The 23066-nt window shown below is 43.9% G+C and overlaps 1 long non-coding RNA gene across 1 annotated transcript in view; it reads left to right on the top strand.

Moving 5' to 3' along the window:
- Window positions 1–23066, top strand: part of LOC138285893 (uncharacterized) — a 285097-nt gene that overhangs the window by 84330 nt on the left and 177701 nt on the right. The gene's annotated exons all lie outside the window — the stretch shown is intronic.

The following is a 23066-nucleotide window of genomic DNA, read 5'->3' as shown; positions in this document are numbered from 1 at the left end:
GCTAAGGTGATTCTTTTGGGCCGTCCAATGCCAGAGGCTTATCTGTTGTTTGGTCCTCTTAGTAAACTGACATCCCATCTTCTGCTAGCAGCTAAAGAAACTAACTTAAGCCTTTGGGGACAGCCCACCCAACTATCTGAACATAAATGGATTGAACACCTATGGTGGACCCTGAGCATGAAGAAGTTGTTGAAATTTGTGCTGGGGAGAACATTTTCAGTAAGGAATGGGGATGCCTCCTGGACTGCTTTAGTAGGAATTGTAGAGAAATATTGTGTCCAAAACACCTTTGGACACTGAAACTTCTTAGTCCCTCCCAGCTTGAGGACTATTGCGCTGCGTTCTGCCAGCGTCACAGAGACTGGCCGACTCACAGTATGGCTGACAGTGAACTCTAAGAGGCCTAAATCATGGTTGATGCGGTGTTGCCACTTGGTGCAGGGGTTTAAAGGGTGGGAGAAACAGATCAGATGGCTTGTGGATGAGAGGGGAGAGTTATCAGGGCCTATCTCATTGTTCACAGTTGTGATGGCTGTCTCCTATGCTGCTGTAGAGATGCTTGACAATGCCAAAAGGATAATAAAAATATATTCAAACCTAAAAAGCTATCACATTATGACTTTAGGTGGTAATGGCCCAGTTACTTTCTTTTAATCTTTATTACTCCAAGCCCAGTTCTTGCTGAACAGTCCACCCCTTTGTTCATCTGATCTACTAGGGATTTAAAGTCTTTGAGGAGAGATTGCACAGTATAGGTGGTATACATGTTTGACCTTATGGAGAAGTTGGAGGCAGCATAAAATCTATTTATAGCAGTCACTACTTATTTATTAATGGGATCCCACAATAAGGCATCCTCCGATATTTATGGCGCCCTGCGAGGAAAGGCCAACTATGATGATATTTACCTTGACTACTGCCAGCAATTAATTGGGGAATTTATCCACCTGATAGTGCCAGGAATATGACGCTGAGGAAGGCAATTTTCGATTTTTCAAAGTTAAATTTGTAGCCTATTTTGGCAAACCCTACAACAATGTGGGCTACTCTTCTTAAATGTTGTAGTAACTCGTCATCTGTGAGATATATATCATCATCCACATATAACAGCGCTTCAGGGTCTAACTCGTGCAAAATAGCAGTCACACGAGCTGCAAACAGTCCTGGGCTGTTCTTATACCACTGAGGGAAACAACAGAAGCTTGTTAAATCTCAGCTTTCAGGAGCTATATTCTGGCAGAAGAATCCATTCGAGATATCCAAAGTTGTTTTATATTTTTTCCGCACAATGTTGCTCATTAGTGCAGTGCTATGCGAGTTATGTATAGCATATGTACGTGTATGTCTGTTCAAATGTCTGTAGTCTAAGACTATTCTGTATGAATGGTCCGGCTTTGCTAGAGGAAATAAGGGATTATTCATCGGCGAGACACAGGGCTCAATTACCCCCTGGTATTCCAATTGTGTAAGTATTTCTCTCACCGGTGCCCTTGCTTCATGTTTTATGGGATACTGTGGTTGTGGCTGAGGTTCACCTTTAATGGGAATTACATGATATTGAGAATCCCTGTCCCACCCTACGTGATTTCTATATAAGGCAGGTGCTTGTGCAAGAGCCCATTTTATAGAATAGGACTCTGCGAATTCCTCTGGAACAAGGGGCGAGAAGGAAGGTTTAATAACCTCCTCCCCAGCTGGGCAGGTGCGGACAAAATCAGGCGGCCAATCTTGTTCAGCCAGTAAAATGTCATATATCTTAACTACACGAGCCCAAAAGATTGCGTGTATAGTGCGTTCTCCTTCCAATTGTAAAGTCACTGTATACACCCTATCGGGTTCGGAGACACGCATGTCTGCTGTTTCTACTTGTATGAAGTCATCAGTTGCTTTCACCTCCAGATGCTCTAGAAGATTCCGGCGAACTATTGTGACCTCTGCCGGGCTGTCTAGCAGTGCTAGAGCCCATGTCTTGTTCTTCAAGAGAACCCTCTTCCTGAGTGGTATGTCTAACTGAGACTGCTGCCACCTATTTCTTTCTAAACTGTTGTTTTTGTTGTATCGGTTTCTCTTCCTTCTTGACAGAAACTTCCGAAGAGCGTTGTAATTCCTGTCTCGGTTTCACGTACTCTGTTCTGCGCTCTGACCGCCCACCTCTCTCATTTCTCTTTTGATGAGTCCTGAAAGGAACGAGATTGGCGTGTATCAGTATATTGATATCTATCAGGCGTTTTTATATTATCTCTATTTCTGAGATTATACCTATTATGCGGGGTCTCCGTACGTGGAGATTCTCCCCTTTCTTTTTTGGATGTTTGTTGTTTTTTCTCCCAGCGCTTCTTGTTACCCTCAGGTTGCTGTTTAGTATTATCTTTATTAATTTTTCCCTGAAATTGAGGTTTTTGCGGTCTAGCCCCCAGGCTATCTCGACCGATACTGGAATATGTTTCCGCTATTATTTTGGGCAGTTCCCGCTCCTGATCTTGTTGCGGGACGTCACGAAGACGCATGCGCACCGCAAATGCAGCTGCTTCCCCTTTAAAATTGTTTAGGATTATCTAAGAAACTGTGGCAAAGTTGCCCATCAGTTGCATTCCTAAATCTAAGTCCGGGGCAGCCCCGTGTTCATCCTGAATTTGTTTAAGCACTTCCGGTAGGTTGGCTAATGTCGGTGTACCGTGTGCCATTGTATAGAGCGCAGCAAACACAGTGCCCCATGTATTACAATGTTCCACTGTGGGAACCATCCCAAAGGGTAAACACATAGGGGGTCATTACAAGCTTGGCGGGCGGCTACCGCCGCCCGCCAAGCGGTAACCGCCGTGCGGCCGCACTCCCGCGGACCCCATTACAACATCCCCGCTGGGCCAGCGGGCGCAAACCTAGTCTACGCCCGCCGGCCCAGCGGGGATGCGGCCGCAACATAGGAGCTAGCTCCTAATGGAGCCGGCGGTGTTGCGGCCGTGCGACGGGTGCAGTAGCACCCGTCGCGCTTTTCACTGTCTGCTATGCAGACAGTGAAAAGCTGCATGGGGCCCTGTTAGGGGGCCCCAGGACTTCCCTTACCGCCAACCTCTTCCTGGCGGTGCAAACCGCCAGAAACAGGCCGGCGGTAGGGGAGTCATAATCCCCAGGGCAGCGCTGCTTGCAGCGCTGTACTGGCGGATTAACACCGCTGGGGCTAAAACGGCGGGAAACCGCCGGCCCCGGCGGTGCTACCGCTGCGGTCGTAATACGGGTCTCCGTACCGCCAGCATGTTGGCGGTACGGACGCCACATTACCCCTGGCGGTCGGAGACCGCCAGGGTCGTAATGACCCCCATAGTATTCTGTGTTTGTCCTGAGGTCCCGTATGGGGAAATACTGCCTCCAGCGTATTCATTTTCTGCGCCAGCCAAAATGGAGTCTCCTCCCGTTTTGCTGGGACTTTACCCATAATAGAGTGTACAGTCACCGGGTTTATACCTGGTGTTACTGAGTGTGGTTGTGCTGGAGCAGCACGCGCTGGGTTTGTATTTAGTGTCTGCATCATAAATTGTACTAATCGTCTATATATTGCTGTTAATTTAGTATATAAGCGTCGAACCTCAGCCACCCCCACATTGGCAGCCGCAGGATGTGGTGTATATGTGGCCAATAAAGGCCAGGTAGGACCATCATTACTTAGTGGACCTAACCTTACTGGTAATATTGTATGGGGTAGGGCGCCATCAAGCCAATTATTATGTTCTTGATAAGATAGAGGTATCTCTAAGTATGCGTACGCCCTGTATTGTCCAGGCTCGTTCGCTACTGTATATGTATGGAATGTATCTGTATTCCCATCAACTGCTGGAAATGCGACCCAAGAGTAAAAAAGTTCTGTTCTATAGGCTGCATGGGCGTCCACCACAAACGTGACCGGACCACCCTGGGTCGTGAGGCCGTTTGCTAGCAAATGTGCTGTGAGCGGTTGTCTCATGTTAAGAGCTATTTTTACAACCTGGGGATTCAGCATTATAAAATGACCAGAGTTCAGAGAAAGCACACCAAGATGGGATTTTTTCAATCCTTTTAAGGTTCAAGCTTGAACAACCATCCGCTGTAATTAGTATTACCTATACCGCGGTGGCGGAAATCCTCAGTGCAACGGACGTCTCTGCAGAAGGAACTGAGGGATCTTTATATTATATGAGACCAAGATAAACCGGTGGAGCCGAAAATTAGAACCAGACCAAATGTTGGTGGCGTCATGTCGCGTAGGCTCTCATTATCCTAATGAGACTACTGGATTTTTGGGCGGCAAGATCGTTCGCAGTGTGGGGGACTAAGTCTGACCCACGGTGAAGGACCCTTGTCACCCCAAATCCGTTGTCACTCCGGCTAACTAGCAGTGCCTCATCTCTCCCGAAGGGAAGAGACAATTGGGCAGCCGAGCGCATGACATCTTAGTACTTCCCAGGGAAGTCGTGGTCACTCAGGTCACAACCAGCTCTCTCATACACAGTACAGTCTCATATATAAATGACAAAGGCAGTTTAAGTTTTAAAGATTGGTTTAATAAAATGACTGCATTTTAGATAACAAAGCGTGAGCTGCAATAACCAGAACTATACAATACAGTAGGATTAAAATAGTAATGAGGAGAGTGAAGCACAAGAATAAGGCTATCAAAGTGCAACTAGATTATGTTCTCTCTAAGTTATATTCTGAGCACAGCATGTGAAGCTCTAAGCCTGCCTTTCAGGTTCCCCCGGGAGGACATCAACCCTCATACCTGAGCAAAGGCCTGTAATCTGCATCAGCATCTGCAACGGGGGAGTCAGCGTCTAGTTGTAGGTTCCTGGTCGGAATCTCCCTCTAACGTGTACTAGGACTAGAAAGTGTTTTTATAACTAAAACGCAGATGTTCTAAGAAATGTCCATACGTAAGGATGTGTACTTTCTACGAACACTAGAGACTAAGGGCCAGATGTATCAAAAAACCAAATTGCATTTCTTAAATAGCGAATTTTAAGAAATCGCTATTTAAGAAATGCAAAATGGTTTGAATGATTTTTGCTATTCGGTAATAGCGATTTCTTAAAATTCGCAAATGCTATTACCGAATCGCAAATAGAGAATCCAACTCCATTTGCACCTATGGGCCTGCTGCAAATGGTTTTGCATTGCCTAAATTGCAAATTCCAGTTAGGAATTAGCAATTTAGGAAATGCAAATCCCAGGGTGCTGGGGGCCTAAGGCCCCCTCTGCTGCACCCCAAAAATATTTTTACGGATATTTGAAGCACACACATGCCTTAGTGGCATGTGTGCTCTACATGTCAATTTTAAAAATGCATTTAAAATGCATTTTTAAAATTTGCACATGGTTACCACCAAACTTTTGTTGGTGGTAATTGCATTTCCTAAATGCCCAATTCGCATTTAGGAAATGCTTGATACATGTGCTTAAGAAATCGCAAATAAGGATTCCTTATTTGCGATTTCCTATTTAGAGAATCGCAATTTGCGATTCTCTAAATGGGGTCGCAATTTTAAGGAATCGCTATTTTAGCGATTCCTTAAAATTGCACTGCGGATGCCTTTCATACATTCTGAAAGGCATTTTTGCATTCGCAAACGGCCGAATTTTGCAATTCGCACCGTTTGTGAATGCAAAATCGCTTGATACATCTGGCCCTAAACTTCTACCACGTTTACCGGCAATGTACCAGACTGTAGCCTTGACTGAAGCACAGAGCGAGCAAGAATGTATTGTTTGAGAAAACAGTGCTGAAGTAAGGTAAACAATGTGATAGAATGAAATAAAAACAAGACAGTGAAACTGGTTATTGTAAAATAACAGTGAGAGGTTGAATAAAATGCATCTAGGGCAAAGTGCACAGAGGCCTAATACGTTAAGCTAACGTGCATAAAACTACATTAAAAATGGCTACACTACACTATCAGCCCACCAGACACCTCTGCTCTGCTTTCTTTTCTCTAACCATCAACCCCCATATCCCACATAGCAAATATGGAGGTCACTCCTTCTCCTGCGTAGCAGCGAAGACATGGAACAAGCTACCGTTTAACCTCCAGACATCCCCATCTTTTCCAGAGTTATGAAAGTCTGAAGACCTGGCTATTCAGCTAATCGACTGGAACCTCCCAGCACCTGGATACCCTCACAGGTGACAAGAAGTACTTTACAAATCTACTGATTGACTGATTGATCCAAATCACAGCCAGGTCTCCCAAGAAATATGCCATTCACAGGTGGAATCTCGCCACCAGTACTGTCGCAATTGAAGAAGCATGTCTCCTCCTGGAACTAGCAGGCTTGAGATTGAAAACTTCCTGTTTCAGCCAATTTCTAAGTAACCCAGATCTTACCACTAATCGAGCAAAAGCCATCAACTGGGCAAAACAAATTGAGCAACTCCATTAGCAGACAATACAGAGTGATGCTTGGTAAAAAAGAAAGCCTCCTACCTAATCTGAGAGGTTCATACTCAATAGGTATGCCTTAAGACTGCTCGTACGGAAAGACTGCTAGAGCAAGTCTTGTTCAAGCAGTGAACTGTTAAAAACCAGTCCTGCCTGCTAGGCGTTAGTGACCAAACCTAGATCAAAGTAGATTGCAAAATCAAATTTCCAGAAAAAGTAAGATAATTATTGAATACAGTGAAGAATAAAAAACAAAATCCTACCATCTTTACATCAGTAAGGGACTGGCTTCATATAAAGAAAAAACAGGAAGTGTGAGTAGAACTTCCTCCCTTAGAGTGGTCCCTGGATAATAGCGGCCATATTTGGGGAACTATTTTAGTCAGCTGGAGAATAGGTTCTGCAGCACAGAGATTACATTTTACTTGTAAGGACTGTCTCAAAGAAGACGACCAAAGAGGTAATGAATGTGAGTCCCTGCATTGACACCAAAGAAGTATCTATTACGAAAAAGCTTGGTGAACAGTAGACAATTCTAAATGTAAAGAGTATGGCTAAGCAGATGTATCTGATAGAGACTTTTAGTTGCAGATTCCTTACCTTAGAATTTTCCCCCAGGCGTCAGACTGGATACGGAGATTTTTCTTCGAGCAATACCTTTGCACGTCTGTAGGTGGCGTTGGTCGACTCTGCAGGTGTCGTGGTTCACGTGATGACGTCGGGAGTGGTACATAGACGCCACCCTCGCGCAGTGACGTCAGTTCTTTTCTTTCCGTGCCATGCGCAGATCCGGAGAGAGGCACCCTAGGCTATTTTTTGAGCGAATTTGACGGTTTTGTTGACTTTTTTGTGTGCAACTTTGGTGTGTCGAGGATGTCACTGAAGATCGGGTTCAAGCCTTGTGAGGACTGCCATCGGACAATGTTGGTTTGTCGCGTTTGTCTGTGGTGCCTCGAGCGCGACCAGGACCCGAATTCGTGCTCAGAGTGTCGGGCCATGCACCCAAAGGCTTTGAGGGAGCGGTCCCTAAAGCTAATGGCGGTCCGGCACTCGATTCCGCGTAGGTCCCGGTCTCGCTCGAGAAGAAGGTCTCGAGATCGGTTGCGGAGTCATCACCACTCGTCTTCTTCTAAATCCTCGGGTCAAGGTAAAAAGAAGAAGTCGAAGAAGTCCCATCGCTCTCCGACTTCGCCCCGTCGCTCGGCCGATGTGACGCGGGAAGAGCATCCAAGGACTAGGCCTCTGTCCTCTTCGGGTTCCACGCCGGTGGCTTTGGCCCCGGCCACCGAGGTCACCTCCGGATCCATGCGCGGATCCACACAGGCGCTGGTCGCACCCTCAAAACCTTGACAGTGAAGCTCAGTCCATACACCACACCGCCTCGCGGTTAAATCAAAAGTGGCCTAGTATGCCAGTGCGTTGGAGTCAGACATGTATGGCTGCCAAATTATGCTTCTATCTGAAGAAACAGATTGTGGATGGGTCACTATTTTATTCATATGCCTCAGATCTGAGTTAGAGGGGCTGGGGGTCGGTAAATTCCTGATTGATTAGTTGCAATCAATTGCAACCAGTTAACTGGTACTGACTTTTGAGCCAACCGCTAGCCGGTGTGGTGTATATACTTTAGTCCGACCTGACACATATTTAGTGGGGTCTTTTTACATTGACAAACAAGTATCGCAGTCCTGAAAACGGTCTCTTGGATTGTTCCCATGTGAGACTGAAACGTCTTCAAACAGTCCCTCTTGGTTTTGGCTTTTCTTTTATCACCCCAACAATTGTTATCTTCATTCAAAGAAGGACATTTTCTCATTGGAGTTTGCAAGTGGACTTTTGAGTATATTGACACATGTTCTCAACAATTAGGCGTTTCAAAGCATTGTAGGCATTACATTGTTGAAATGAAAGGTTTGTCAAACCCCCATTAATGATTATATTGTGTTTTTCTAATACAAATCTTTATTAAGCATATACATCTGTTTATTTAATTGATTTAATTTATTCTTTTATTTGAAGAAGTATTATTTGTATAAAGTTCAATTGAATTGCAATATTACGGATGATCATCCAGTTTGTATGATTAATCAGTATAACTGAATAATTAAACAAATCTATGGTAGGCACTTTTGTTATTCATTGTAATTACCTAAGCCTACAAATAAATATTGGGTTGCCCTCCTTTTGTACTGGCTGTTGAAGGCAGTCACTTTAATCAGTTGTCTTCCACCTCCAGACTACCTTGGACCTCCTGTCTTCACTGGGGTGAGAAAGTCCCACCTCACTCCCTGTCAGGTGCTCCTTTTATCAGAGCTGTACTGGATACAGTGCAATTTTGGGCTTATCCTCTGGAACAGCAAGTCCAGGATATTTAGGCTATGCTTCTGATGTTTCAGCCTCTATTTTGGACTTCAATGAGACTGACTCTGAAGTTGCTGAATCTCATGGCCTCCTCTATCCTGCAGGTAACACTTGCCCATTGGCATATGTAGGATCTGCAGTGGGATTTGACGTCCCAGTGGGTGCTGCAGCAGGGGAATGGTCTAGATATCAGAGGGAACTGTAAAAAACCTACAGTGGTGGCTGACTGATCACAATTAGTTCAGTTGCAGACTCCTCTTCCTTCTCCAACCTGACGTGGCTGTGGTGACAGATGCATCACTCTTGGTCTGAGGCAGTCATCTGGGGAAGAGTCTCAGCTCCACATCAGCTTGTTGGAGCAGGGAGTAATCCAACTCGCATTGAAAGCCTTTCTTCCTTCTATAAAGGGAAGAATAGTTCAGGTGTTCATGTACATCACCACCTCCATGTGGTATTAGAAAAAACAGTGCAAGGTGGGGTTGTGTCAAGAGGCCCTGCGTCTCTGGACATGGCTTGAATGTCAGAGTGGACAGACTCAGCCGTCAATGCCTAACACATCACAAATGACGTCTCCATCCGGAGGTGGTACACAGTTTTTTCAGGGATTGTGGAGAACCTTTGTTAGATCTATTTGACACCACGAGGACGGTGCAATGTGAACACTTCTGCACTTCTGCATGCTGGGGTTTCCAAGGAAACTCTTGCTCAAAGAGACTTTTCCTCCAGCCTTTTATACGCCTTTCCCTTGATTCCACTCCTGCCCAGAGTTCTCAAGAAGATCAAGACTGACCGGGCCCATGTCATTCTTGTTGCTCTGGATTGGGCACAGAGAGTATGCATACTGAACTCCTGAGTATGAGCATCAGTCCTCTGAACAGGCTGTCTCTTAGGGAGGATCCACTGTCACAGCAGCAGGTCAGGGTACTGCACCCGAACGTAAGCACCCTTCGCCTTCATGCATGGAGTTTGAGCGGCAGAAGTTGACCTTCCTCCTGAAGTCTGTGATGTCATTTTCGCAGCCATGCGTCCTTCAAACACAAAATCATGCACTTGCCATTGGGAGAAATTTGAGGCTTAGTGTGCATCCAAATAGGTTGATCGCTTTTCTGCACCCTTGTCTCGGGTTCTTCTGTAGGCAGGCAAGGCTTTGCTCTGGGCACAGTTACAGTTGCTGGATCTGCCCTCCCTGTTTAAATCATCAGTTCTGACTTGTTTTCTCAAAGGACTCCAGTATATGTTCCCTCCAAAACCTCCAAAACATTTCATCATGCCCCAATAAGACCTGAACCTAGCTCTAACTTTCTTGATGTGTACTCCCTTTGATCCCTTGCACAATTGCACTATTCAGTTAAAAACAGCCTTTCTAGTGCCCATTACGTCACCCAGGAGGGTTTGTGAATTGGAAGCACTTTCTGTCTCCCTTTTTACACAACTTTCTACTTTGTTAGAGTAAATGCCTCTTTCCTACCAAAAGTGGTAACTCCTTTTCACATTGGCCAGTCTGTCATATTGCTTACCTTCTTTGCTGCACGTCACCCCTCCAAACAGGAGAAGAAACTCCATTGCCTGGGCCCAAAAAGAGCATTGTCGTTCTACATTGATCGTAGTAGACAGTACAGAGCGAACGATCAACAGGGTTTGCTGGGCAAAGATAGGTAAAGCCATGTAGAATCTCACGATGGACAGTGCTCTACAGTAATATCTGCTGCGGATTGGCCGAGAAGCAACCCCCTGAGAGCTTCTGGGTTTATTTCACCAGAGCTAAATCTCTGACCATTGTGTTAACTCGCTGAGTTCCTGTCCTGGATATCGGTCAGGTGGCAATGTGGAGTACTCTGCAAATGTTTACCCAGCACTACTGCATTGACAGTGAGGTCTGCTGTGATGGGCACTTTTCCCATTCCATCCTACAGGACTTTCCTGATCTAAATCTGTTTGAAGACTCACCTCCAGAGAGGTATTGCTTGGTTATCTATTTTAAGGTAAGGAATCTGTGGCTAGAGGTCTGTTTTAGATGAACAACTTACTTACCTTTGGTAATGCCCTATCTGGTAGAGACTCTAGTCGCAGATTCTTTACTGACTGTTCTATCCTTGCTGCTCTGCAAAACGATATCGCCATATACGGTAACCCTTATGATGTCCTTAGTGTCTGCACACTAGCACATGAGCAACCTTCATGGCTCAGTGCTTTTTGCGTGGAAAGGCAGTAAAAAGGTAATTGATGTAAGCGCGCTGGGGCAAAGCCCATATACACTTAACTTATGGCACAGCAAAACAAACACAGAGCCAAAGACGCCACCTACCGTGTGCGGGGTACTGCTCAAAATGTTTCTGGATCCAGTCTGACACCTGGAGATTATTGTAGATTAAGGAATGTACTGCTAGATAGATTCTCTACCAGATAAGGCATTGCTAAAGGTAAGTAACTTGTTCTTTAAGGCTCTGTGAATTACGCACGTAGCCTTAAGCTATACACATACTTATTGGGAAGCCATTGCAGCTTTTGTAGCAATGGTTTGGCATGCTTAAACCACCAAGGGGCATATTTATGAGCCTCTAGCGCCACTGGAGCATCACTTTACGTGGCGCTGCAGTGGCGCTAACCTCTGCTCCATATTTACAAGGAGGTGTAACGTCACTTTTTGTGGCATTACACCTCCTTGTAAATGTGGGGCCCTCGGACGCAATTATCTGCGTCAGTGGGGCGTGCAATGGGTGTTGCTGCAGCACGCATAGAAAGAGCAATTGCCAGAAAGTATTATTTATGTGCGTGAAGGTGTCCCTTCCCGCACATAAACAATCATTTGAAAATTACTCTTTGGCACTTCTGTGTGTGCTGCAACCTGCAGCACACACAGAAGTCCCAAAGCACCATTAGTGATTGTTTATGTGCGGGAGGAGACACCTTCCTGCACATAAACAATCACACCCCTCAACGCAGACATCCTTGCATGATGTTCCAAGGATGCCTGTGTTGGCGCTGGCAGCTATATTTAGCGCCAGCGCAGGGGACAACACAGGGGTGCACCGTATTCACTTAAAAATGGCACATCCCTGCATTGTGATAATGACGAAGTGCGGCACTGCCAATTTTATGGCAGCATCGCGCTCCGTCATTTTCCCATAAATATGGGCCCAACTATCTATAAGCAATTGTGCTGCAGTATTGTAAATCACTTGCAATGTTTTAAGAGCAAGTAGAGGAAATTAGCATAATCAAGCTGAGAGCTCAAAGATTTGTGGCAGTAATGGCTACTCTGCACCACAACAGTACATTCTAAAATATAGAATCAACTTGGGTGCCTGTACCCCATTGTTCAAGCGACATAAATCCCCTTGATAACACCTAATCATAAACATACAACAAAGGGAAACACTCCAAAACATTGTATAATCTTTAATTCCACTTTCACAACTTATATTAGAGACCCAATGTCTGTGGTAGTGTAGATGTTTCAAACTGATCTTCCTTCTGTCAATTAAGCTTGAACGTGGTTTTAAGTTATATATATTAGGTGTGGTCTGTTGGGTTTGTAGGGGTACAGGGTGGGAAGTTAGTTAAGTGCTAATTAATATTTATTTAAACAATACAATTGTGTAATTATTTTTTGTCCACTTATATATTAGGTATGGGTTGTCAGGTTTGTAGAGGTATGGGGCGGTGAGTTTATTAAGTAATAATTAATTAACAGTTAGTTACTAATTTAATATTAATTGTTCAGTTCATCAATAAATGTATAAGTTGTGTAATACTAATAATATAATACTAATTTTGTATGCTATATATTAGGTTTGGGCTGTTAAGTTTGTTGGGGTATAGGGTGGGAAGTTAATTAATTATTAATTGTTAAATTTTGTATTCATATTTAATTGGTTATTATATTAATTGTGTTACATTTTATTATGGGCTAGTTGGTTTGTGGCAGTTTAGTGTGATAGGTTAATTAAGTAATAAATATTTTTAAAAAATATATAATTAAATATTAATCATGTTAATTGCTTAGTTGGGTTGTATATTATATACACTGGCTCACTCACACCTGCTCTTACTTACCTGTGAACAAGGCATGCTGTTGCCGAAACGCGTCAGGATTTTTTGTCTTGCTGCTCAGAAATACTATTAAATGCTTGGATTTTAACATGGACTGGTGCCTGGGCATTTCGTGTTTGGGAGATATTTTCTGTTGGATGCTTCGCCCCAGTAACCCAGGCCGCCCTGCAGGGTCTGTGGCCCCTTACGGAGCAGGAGGTGACAATGATAGTTTTATGGAAGGGGCCCGACCCGCTCACCTTCATGCAAACAGGGCATTTATCCGAGAAATATATTGTGATGGAGGTGAGCAAGGGATAGGAGGGAGACAGTGTGCCTCTCCTCTTACTTTTCATGTATTCCTTGTATTGCTGTTATCATGCTGGGCAGCAACTGTAAAATCAAGTGGACTATCAAGTAATGGATACCTAATGCACATAAGAACATTTGTATGGTGAACTGAAGTGCCTATGACGCTATTGCAGCTATATGGAAATTAAGCGCTCCAGTTCAGGAAGTTATTTATATGGAACTGTGCATTATGGGAGTTGGAGTTTCGTTATTGAAGTCACATGACTGTGTATTTAAAAAGCACTAGCTCACTCACACCTGCCCTTACTTCCCTCTGAACAAGGCATGCTGTTGCCGAAACTCGTCAGGATTTTTTGTCTTGCTCAGAAATGCTATTAAATGCTTGGATTTTAACATGGACTGGTGCCTGGGCTTTTCCTGTTTGGGAGATATTTTCTGTGGGATGCTTTGCCCCAGTAACCCAGGCCGCCCTGCAGGGTCTGTGGCCCCTTACAGAGCAGGAGGTGACAATGATAGTTTTATGGAAGGGGCCCGACCCACTCACCTTCATGCAAACAAGGCATTTATCCGAGAAATATATTGTGATGGAGGTGAGCAAGGGATAGGAGGGAAACAGTGTGCCTCTCCTCTTACTTTTCATGTATTCCTTGTATTGCTGTTATCATGCTGGGCAGCAACTGTAAAAGCAAGTGGACTATCAAGTAATGGATACCTAATGCACATAAGAACATTTGTATGGTGAACTGAAGTGCCTGTGACGCTATTGCAGCTATATGGAAATTAAGCGCTCCAGTTCAGGAAGTTATTTATGGGAACTGTGCATTATGGGAGTTGGATTTTGGTTATTGAACCACATGACTATGTATTTAAAAAGCACTGGCTCACTCACACCTGCTCTTACTTACCTGTCAACAAGGCATGCTGTTGCCGAAACACGTCAGGATTTTTTGTCTTGCTGCTCAGAAATGCTATTAAATGCTTGGATTTTAACATGGACTGGTGCCTGGGCTTTTCGTGTTTGGTAGATATTTTCTGTGGGATGCTTCGCCCCAGTAACCCAGGCCGCCCTGCAGGGTCTGTGGCCCCTTACGGAGCAGGAGGTGACAATGATATATATATATAATATATATATATATATATATATATATATATATATATATATATATGTTTGGTTGTTTATATTAAGAGTTTTATATGTGTTATAAGTTAATATGGTTATCTTTCCTTACTGGTGACAGACTGGAGTGGAAATAGTAAGTTTTACCCCTTTATAGTCCAGTGATTTCCCTGCTGTTGCATAGACTGGAGTGTGAATAGTACATTTTACTTTCTGGAGTCCAATGCTTGCCCTACTGTTGGACAGACTGAAGTGAGAATAATAAATTGTGCTTCTCCGGAGTCCAATACGTTTCCTACAGTTGCTCAGACTCGTGTGGGAATAGTAAATTTGACCTCTTCTGAGTCCAACGCTTTCCCTACTGTTCCACAGGCTGGAGTGGAATAGTAAATTGTCCCCTTCCAGTGTCCCACGCTTTCTCTATTGTTGAACAGACTGGAGTGGGAATAGTAAATTTGACCCCTCCGAAGTCCAACCCTTTCCCCACTGTTGTACAGACCAGAGTGAGAATAGTAAATGTTACCCCTCCTGAGTCTGACGCTTTCCCTATTGTTGCACAGACTGAAATAGGAATAGTAAATTGCACCTCACTAAAGTCACACGCTTTCCCTACTGTTGCACATGAATTTTACTCTTCCGGAGTCCATTGCTTTCCCTACTATTGCCAAGACTAGAGTGGGTATACTAAATTTAACCCCTCCAAAGTCCAGCACTTTCTCTTCTGCTGCATGTTACCCCTCTGGAGTTCAAGGCTTTCCCTACTGTTGTACCCATTGGAGTTTAAATAGTATAACTTTTATTCACAGACTTGACTACTTTTCTAATATTGTTTAAATATACGCAATAGTATTATTTATTTGTTTAATGTCATACTATCTGTATATCATTTTTTATTGTTGTATTTCATATTTTTGATAAAAAAAATTGTTTTTGTTAATTTATTTAATATTTTGCATTTGATTTGTTATCTGTGTTTTATGTATTTATATATGTATATATATTTGAATATATATATATGTAAATGTGCTTTATATAGTTGTAAATTAAAAAAGCACAAAAAATATTTATCAGGTAAAATATATTTTTAATAATAGCGTTATGTTATATTTATATATAAAAATGCAAACACATATTTATGTGTGCATGTTTATATAAGTATATATTTATATATAGTATTAAATGTTATTTATTTAGTTTACATTATCTTAATATTACTTATTAAAACATTTAAGATTTACTATTTTAAGCAATATATTAATGTGTATAAAAATCGATATTTTTGTATGTTTTTATTGATATTAGTGTTGAATATGTATCGATATTTTTGTACTTACCTTTATAAGTATAGGAAAACAATATTTTTGTGGTAGATATTTTTGACCCGATATTTAGGTTTCACAATATTTTTTAGGTCAATATTATGTCACTGATCCACAAACATCATATCATATCAGCCCAAAGTGTTTCATCCCAAAAAGAAATTTCATCAGGGATGGAATATGGCAAGTAACTTGAATAGGTAATTTTCAGCAAATTTTTTCTTAGTAATCCATGTCCAGTGACAAGTTCTATTATTCTGCAGCTCGAGCAGCATTCTTTCAAAGAACGTGTGACCAAGTAGTGCTGCTATAGTGCTTGGAGAATGCTGATGATTGCAAGCTGTTATTTTGGACTACCAAACCTTGCTTTCAGTAGGTCTGTCCCATAGATTGTTTACAACCAATAAATCTAGTTGGAATCCAGTTGGCATAGCAGAAACCTGTGCAGACATTTCTACGCGCTCTCCTCCTCCTGGGGTTGGATTGGAGCAGGGGTAGGCCTCGAGTTTGAGGGGGTGGTGGGGTATGTGAGGGTATGAAAATGAAGATAAGTGCACAGACAGACAAGGGGTTCTTTCACCTCTGCAGCCAGTTGTGATAGTGGAATTAAAGAGTACACTATGGGCCTCATTTACGAGGCCCTAGCGGCACACCGCACCACTGGAGCATCATGTTTTTTATACTCTGGTGGCGCAGTGTGCCGGCCAATAATTACAAGGCCATGAAAAGCCACCTTACGTGTCTTTTCATGGCCTTGTATGTATGGACTCCATTCACGCATAACACTGTGTGAAAGCGGCTTTCCATTGGGTTTTGCTGTGGGTGTTCCCACGCAGCACCCATGGAATCCTATGGAATCTGACTCATTCCCAGATTTACATGTCTGTGAATGCGTCAGATTCCTATGCCACCTCAGGGTGGCATTAAAGTGGTGCAACGGGGAGAAATATCTCCCCGATTTTACCTCTTTGTATGTGTGCAGAGGAAAACACCATTAATGATTGTTTGTGTGCAGAAAGGAGTCCCTTCTGGCAAATAAACAATAGTTTCTGCAACGCAGGCACCTTTGCACCATGGTGTAAGGGTGTCTGCGTTGGCGCTAGGCAGCAACTTGTAGCCCACCCTAGGGGACAAGGAAAGGAGTGCGCCCTATCTTATAGATATGGTGCATTCCAGCCCTTTTGGTTTGACACAGGGCGGCGCAGCAGTAAGGCTTGCAACGCCGCCCTACACCAAATCTTAGTAAATTAGGCCCTGTATTTTGAAGTGCTTCCCTTGTATGTTCATGACCAGGCTGAAAGCTGATTACCGCAGAAATTACAAGTTTCTTGCTGCAGGAAATCAAAAGGAAAGGATTATTCATAATAGTTTGTTATAGTAAGTAAACGTAGAACCCAACATTGAGAGTTGATTATTATTGTCAGTTTAGCAATCTATCTTAATCCCCATGCTCTTCATTGTCTTCGAAGGAGTAGGTATGGGGTCCAGCTCCAACGGCTGCTAATTGTCGAGCCAGAGATCAAAATGTCGAAGTGGAGGAACAGATGGGTAGGCTCCTGGCTTGAATGATTAAACCACAGTCTCAAGTGGCCCTTATCACACAAATCCTAACAGAGGATGGCGAGACACTTCATTCTCCCACGGCCATTAACAATTTGTTTCAATAATATTATAAAACATTGTCTAGGCATCCAGTGGTTCTCTTACCAGGGATTCAGGCTGCCTTCCTGCAATGACGGCCACTAAGAGAGCTTGCTTCTGAGGCTCTTGAAAGTTTGGGGTGCCCAGTGGCGCCTGGAGATTTGGTTTGCCATCAAGAAAATGGCTACCAGTAAAAACCCGGGGCCACTTGGCCTGCCAGCGGAGTTTTACTCTGCTTTTGCAGGGACCCAGGCCCTGTTGCTGGAGTTAGTATACTGGGACTGTTTGAAGCAGGATGCACTGCCTGCGTCCACACTGGACGCTGTTGTGATTCTGCTCCCCAAGACTACTTTTCAATGCACCCATACCACAGGGTTTCACCCTCTGTCTATGCTCAACATGGACGTCAAAATTCTTAACAAGTTCCTAGCTCTCTGGTTACTCACCCATACGCACACATTGATACACGAGCATCAAAATTGTTTCATCACAACCTGCAGTACTTCCCTTAATCTCTGGCAATTCTGTGTCCTTTACCATCTGGGGGTCTCAGCTGAGGGCCACGCTTATGTAATTGGACCTTAAAAAGGCCATTGATTCGGTGCAGTGGTATTTCTTGTCTGAGGTTATGAGTCGGATGGGACTGGGGGAGCGTTGGATTAACTGGATTAAGTTTCTTTATTCTGTACCAACCTTGTGGGTCAGAATGGGCACTACCATCTCTCTGCAATACAATGTATGTAGAGGCTCCAGATAAAGTTGCCCCCTGCCCCCCTTCTTTTTGCTTTGGCCATTGAACCATTGGCAGAGCTCATTCCACGGGAGGGGGTTGGCACTACCATGGTGGTGGAGGGCCAGGAACATATTATTTCTGTATATGTATATGACTGCTTGCTTTATTTGGCTGATGGTCCTGTGGATGCTGAGGTTGCATTATGCCTTCTAGGGGAATTTGAGATGCTTTGTGGCCTTATGGTCAATCAGTCCAAGACCTGTTTGTTCCCCATGTCACCTGGTGTCCAGCGGGCGCTGGATATTCCGCAGGACATGACTTGGTCCCCCACATCTTTTAAGTACCTGGGGGAATTCAGGTATTCCCCTCATTGGAAGACCTATGGGAAGGCAACTTAGGGAGGCATTTTGGAGATCTCTTTTCCTGCCAGTTACAGCCAAGATTTTGTTGTCCAAAATGGTTATGCTCCCCAGATTGTTATACTTTTTTATTATTCTCCCAGTTGGCTTTCCTGTATCTTGGTTTCTGCAATTGGATACCCTGCTTAAGGAATCGATATGGGATGGGCCTGCCACAGGGGGTCCCTGGATGTTCTTCAGCACCCACCAGACAAAGGGGGCCTGTGAGCACCTGATTTTGAGTTGTATTCTTTGGCAGCACAGCTTCAGTGCTCAGACCAGTGGCTTAACGAGGCTAGACACGAAGAGCTGGGCCCGGTGGGGCTGGTGCGCCATCAGACCACACTGCTAGGGAAGCTGCTTTGCCCAGCAAATGTAATACCCAGGGTGTATTATTTTAGCAGTGGCCTTGAAATGTTTGAGGCACTGTGTGTTGATGACTCAGGGGAAGCCTGCTTATCCCCCGTCATACCACTGGTTGGTCACCCCCAGGGTGACCCTTTCTTTCACAGTTAGGCAGCTGCCAGCCTGGACAGACGCTAGCCTGGTGACGATTGGCAACTGTTATCATTTGGGATTTTGCTGGAGGACTTAGTGGCACAATACAACCTACCCCCAGGCCAATTTCTAACCTATGAAGCCTTGACACAGACCTTTAGGGACTTGTGGACCTGAGGGCATGATTAACCGATGACACATGCAGTACTGCAATTGTTAGTAACCATGGGACAGGTGCTGTATTTGATGTAGTGGTTTTGTAGGTCTGTGACTGAAATGGTCTGGAAACCCCTGTTGACCATTCGGCATAGGTGGGAAGGGATACTAGAGTAAGACTTTACAGACCCAGAGTGGCACAGGGTTCTGGCATACACCCAAAAGGTCTCCAGAAATATGAATATAAAGTATATTCAATTTAATTTAAGAAATCGCAATTACCGACTCGCAAAGGGCCATGTATCACATTTGCGATTCGGTAATTGCTGGCTAAGAGTAGGATTGCAGTTGCCTGGAATCCCATGATGGGGTCGGTGGTACGTGGGTGAAAGATATCACCACGTGGGCCAGAGCCAAGGAGAGGGCCTTGATTCGAGAATAATTTCAGGGGGTTTAGGAAGAGACCGATAGCAGGGTTGTGGACGAAGGTGATGGAGGCCTGGGAGCATCCAGAGAGTGACACTGAGGGGGCCCGACAGAGAGGCTGGGCCAGTTGAGGGAGACATGGAAGACTCCTCAGGAGACACGGATGAGGAAGGCAGTAGCCACTGGATGGTGAGTTCCGGTGTATCCTTTTGTTGTAGTCCTACTTGACGTACGCCCCACTCCCCTCCGTTCCCCGGAATTCCTGGTTACTGTTCCTATTGCCCGGGTCTCCCATTGGCTTCCATGCGGGTATCGTACCCCTCTCTCTCTGATGTTTTAGCTTCCTCCTTATTGACTAGTTTGTGTGATCCCTGAGTTTAGTTACTTTTTTGTTCTGAGTTGTTCATATGATGGCTTCTGTGATTCCCCTTCCCCTCACTCCTTAGTTCTAGTCCCGATGACAATGAGGCTGGGATAACAACAGGTACACTTTCGGGGCCATTTATATTCTGCATTCTCGGTTACATATTGGTTGATGCACCAAATAAGGAAAGGGGGTGGAATTATTTGATTATTGCATTTGTATTGGTTGTTGGACTGTGCCGCCCTTCTGATCTCAGGTTGTTTCCGCTGGTTGAATTTCCGTGACCTTTGCTTGTGTTTTTACTGGATCTCTTCGATGAGCCATGTTCTATGTGATGATGCATGCATTCTGATGTATCTTGACTCGAGTGTATTGTTTATCACAAATGCCAATAAACATGTTTAAAAAAAGGAGATCACAACGTCCATTGACAATAAGGATCTCTGTTTTGTCGGCGAAAAGCTTAAGTTCATTTCAACCCATCCACTGCCAAATAAACGTCATACTTTGTTGAAAAGCAAGGTGGGATGTGGGGTTGTTCTCTCACCAGCAACTGTGTATCGTCGGCATACACGTTTGCCAAAGCTCACGTCTGGTGACTGACCGTATTAAAGGTGGCAGACAAATCTAAATCCATAATAGCAAGCAGTACATATTCCGTGGTGTGCTGCGGTTGAAAACCTGCTTGCAAATTATCTAGGTCGTTTTTGTCCTGTCCATGGCTGCTAAGTTTTGTAGGAACATACTTTTTCGTTATTTTTGCTGCAAACTGTAATAATGAAAGGTTTAAACCACAATGGAACATACAGAGCCGTACCTAATAAGAATGAGTTGTTTTTTATAAAGCCCGCTCCACACACCCAGGTTTGCAGCACTAAAATAGATAAACCGCAGGTCACCATATACAAATGAGGAAAGAATACATCTAGAATACTAGCCATAAATGTATGTCTGGCTTAGATTCAGTGACAACGAATAACGTGAGGTGGTGGAGCGGGCACCTACACACACACACATACACTCACGCACACACACATTCACTCACTCACATCCATTCACAAACATGCCCCACCAGTCACAAGCATACATATTCATACATGCATGCACCCAAACATTTTAAAAAAGTACTTAAGGGGTGAGTGCAGGGCCAGTGACATATGGCCCCAGAAGGCCCTGGACGATTGCAAGGAGGGAAGGGAAAACAGGATTATCCTGCTGCCTTCTCTCTTTTGCTGACCTTGTCATGGGTCAGCCAATTAGAGGAGGACCTTCCCCCCCTCCTCATAGAGTGGGATGGAGTCAATGAGTGTTACTGACCCCGCCTTACTGCGTGACGAGGGGTTATGATAGATACTCAAACCTGGGCACTTCTAGGTGTTAAACCGAAGGGCCCAGCTTTGAGGGTATTAGTAATGCTGCTCCTCCTCATGAGAGGGAGGCGCCCAAAGAACTTTGGAGTGCAGGGGAGGTCAAGCTCTCACTGCTGTGAAACCTTCAGGCCAGTAAAGTTTGGCTTAGGCTGCCAGGTACCTGCACATTTAGCACTTTTAGCACATGTACAGCGCCTGGCTGCCTGACCCAAGCATGGAAAGTGTCTGTCAGGCTGACCTTTACCCAGCCTGATAGACACTCATCATGCTGTGCAAAAAGTGAGGAGGTGGGACCCTTCATCCTTAATATTGGACCTCTGCTGCTTAGATTAACATTTAAGACTATTGTAGATTTCCGATTTTAAGCCTTCTGTACAGTTACACCTATTTCAAACCTTATTCCCAAACATTGTACTCAGTGGAAGAGTTCTTTCCCATCCCCAGTGAATATTGGTGGGGTGTTCCTGTTTCCCCCTTGAAAACAGACGTAATCTGCTTTTACCGGACGAGCAACGCCATGCAAAGGGTTTGTGACCCTACTTCCCCCACTAACTACAGACTTTGTGGGTGTTCATATCATTTGCTGGGCCACAAATGCTTAACATCCCCATGATCTCATTTTTACCAGTTTAGGTATTTGAAAATATTCACTGAGTAAGTGGATTTCTCGATGCAAACCCTAATTCTGAAATTCACGATTTGCTGTCAACGTGCCTAAACTCGTACATCTTGACTGTAAAAGCAGATGCTATGTACTTGTCAGACATACACAACATATCACGTAAAGTGTATATGTTTGAAGAAGTTAAGTATTAAAAATAAATAATAAACAACTTTTATGTGGAGCGGTACACTGTGCGTCTATCATTATTTAGGGCCAGATGTATGATTCTGGCCCATTGCGATTCGGTAATTGCGATTTTTAAGAAATCGCAATTACCGACTCGCAAAGGGCCATGTATCACATTTGCGATTCGGTAATTGCGATTTCTTAAAAATCGCAAATGCAATTACCGAATCGCAAATTGCGATACTGGCCCCATTCGCAGCTATGGGCCTGTTGGCCCATAGTTGCAAATTTTTTGCATTTCCTAAATTGCGATTTCTGAACCAGAAATCGCAATTTGGGAAATGCAAAAGGCCAGGGTGCTGGGGGCCTAAGGCCCCCTCTCCTGCACCCCAATTTTTTTTTTTACCATGTAAAGTACACACATGCCAAAAGGGCATGTGTGCTTTACAGATTAAATTTAAAAATGCAGTTTTAGTGCATTTTTAAATTTTGCACCAGGTTACCACCTGGTTGCAGACAATAGTATTTTGCATGTGCAAAATACCGTTCTGTGAAAAATCGCAATTTGTGATTTTTTGCAGAATTGCCTTGCGACCTGGATTTTCAGGTCCAACACAGAAAATCGCAATTTTTGCGATTTTCATTTTGTGGTCTGCGAATGCCTTTGATGCATTGCAGACCACGATTTTGCACTCGCAAACGGCCGATTTCGCCGTTTGCAAGTGCAAAATATTTTGATACATCTGGCCCTTAGTTCTTTAAATAATAGCAATTCCTATTACCCAATAAAATGAACTACTCTGTTTAGCGACTAGGGAAGAATAGAAGGCTGAAAGTCTGAGTAATCCTTCATAGTATGCATGCTCGTCACCTGCAGATCACTGGATATCATTGCCGTGAGCGTTAAACAACTCGAGCATTCATGTTGCCAAAATCAGCTACCAAAGGTATTTTGTGTATTTTTTACTAATTTGTTCTCTTGTATTCATCTGTAAGAACTTCTGCATAATATACTCATCTTTTCCGAATTATACCCATGTAGCAATGGTCGTATGTCACAATATCAAGGTCAAGTATATCATCTTGAACATATATTGACTTCACTATATCGACAACTAACATATGGTGAAGTTAAGCAAGCA

This window comes from Pleurodeles waltl, chromosome 3_1, assembly GCF_031143425.1.
Source record: "Pleurodeles waltl isolate 20211129_DDA chromosome 3_1, aPleWal1.hap1.20221129, whole genome shotgun sequence".
Classification (NCBI taxonomy): domain Eukaryota; kingdom Metazoa; phylum Chordata; class Amphibia; order Caudata; family Salamandridae; genus Pleurodeles; species Pleurodeles waltl.
Note: the sequence above shows the minus strand (reverse complement) of the source record. Positions and strands in the feature narration are given on the sequence as shown.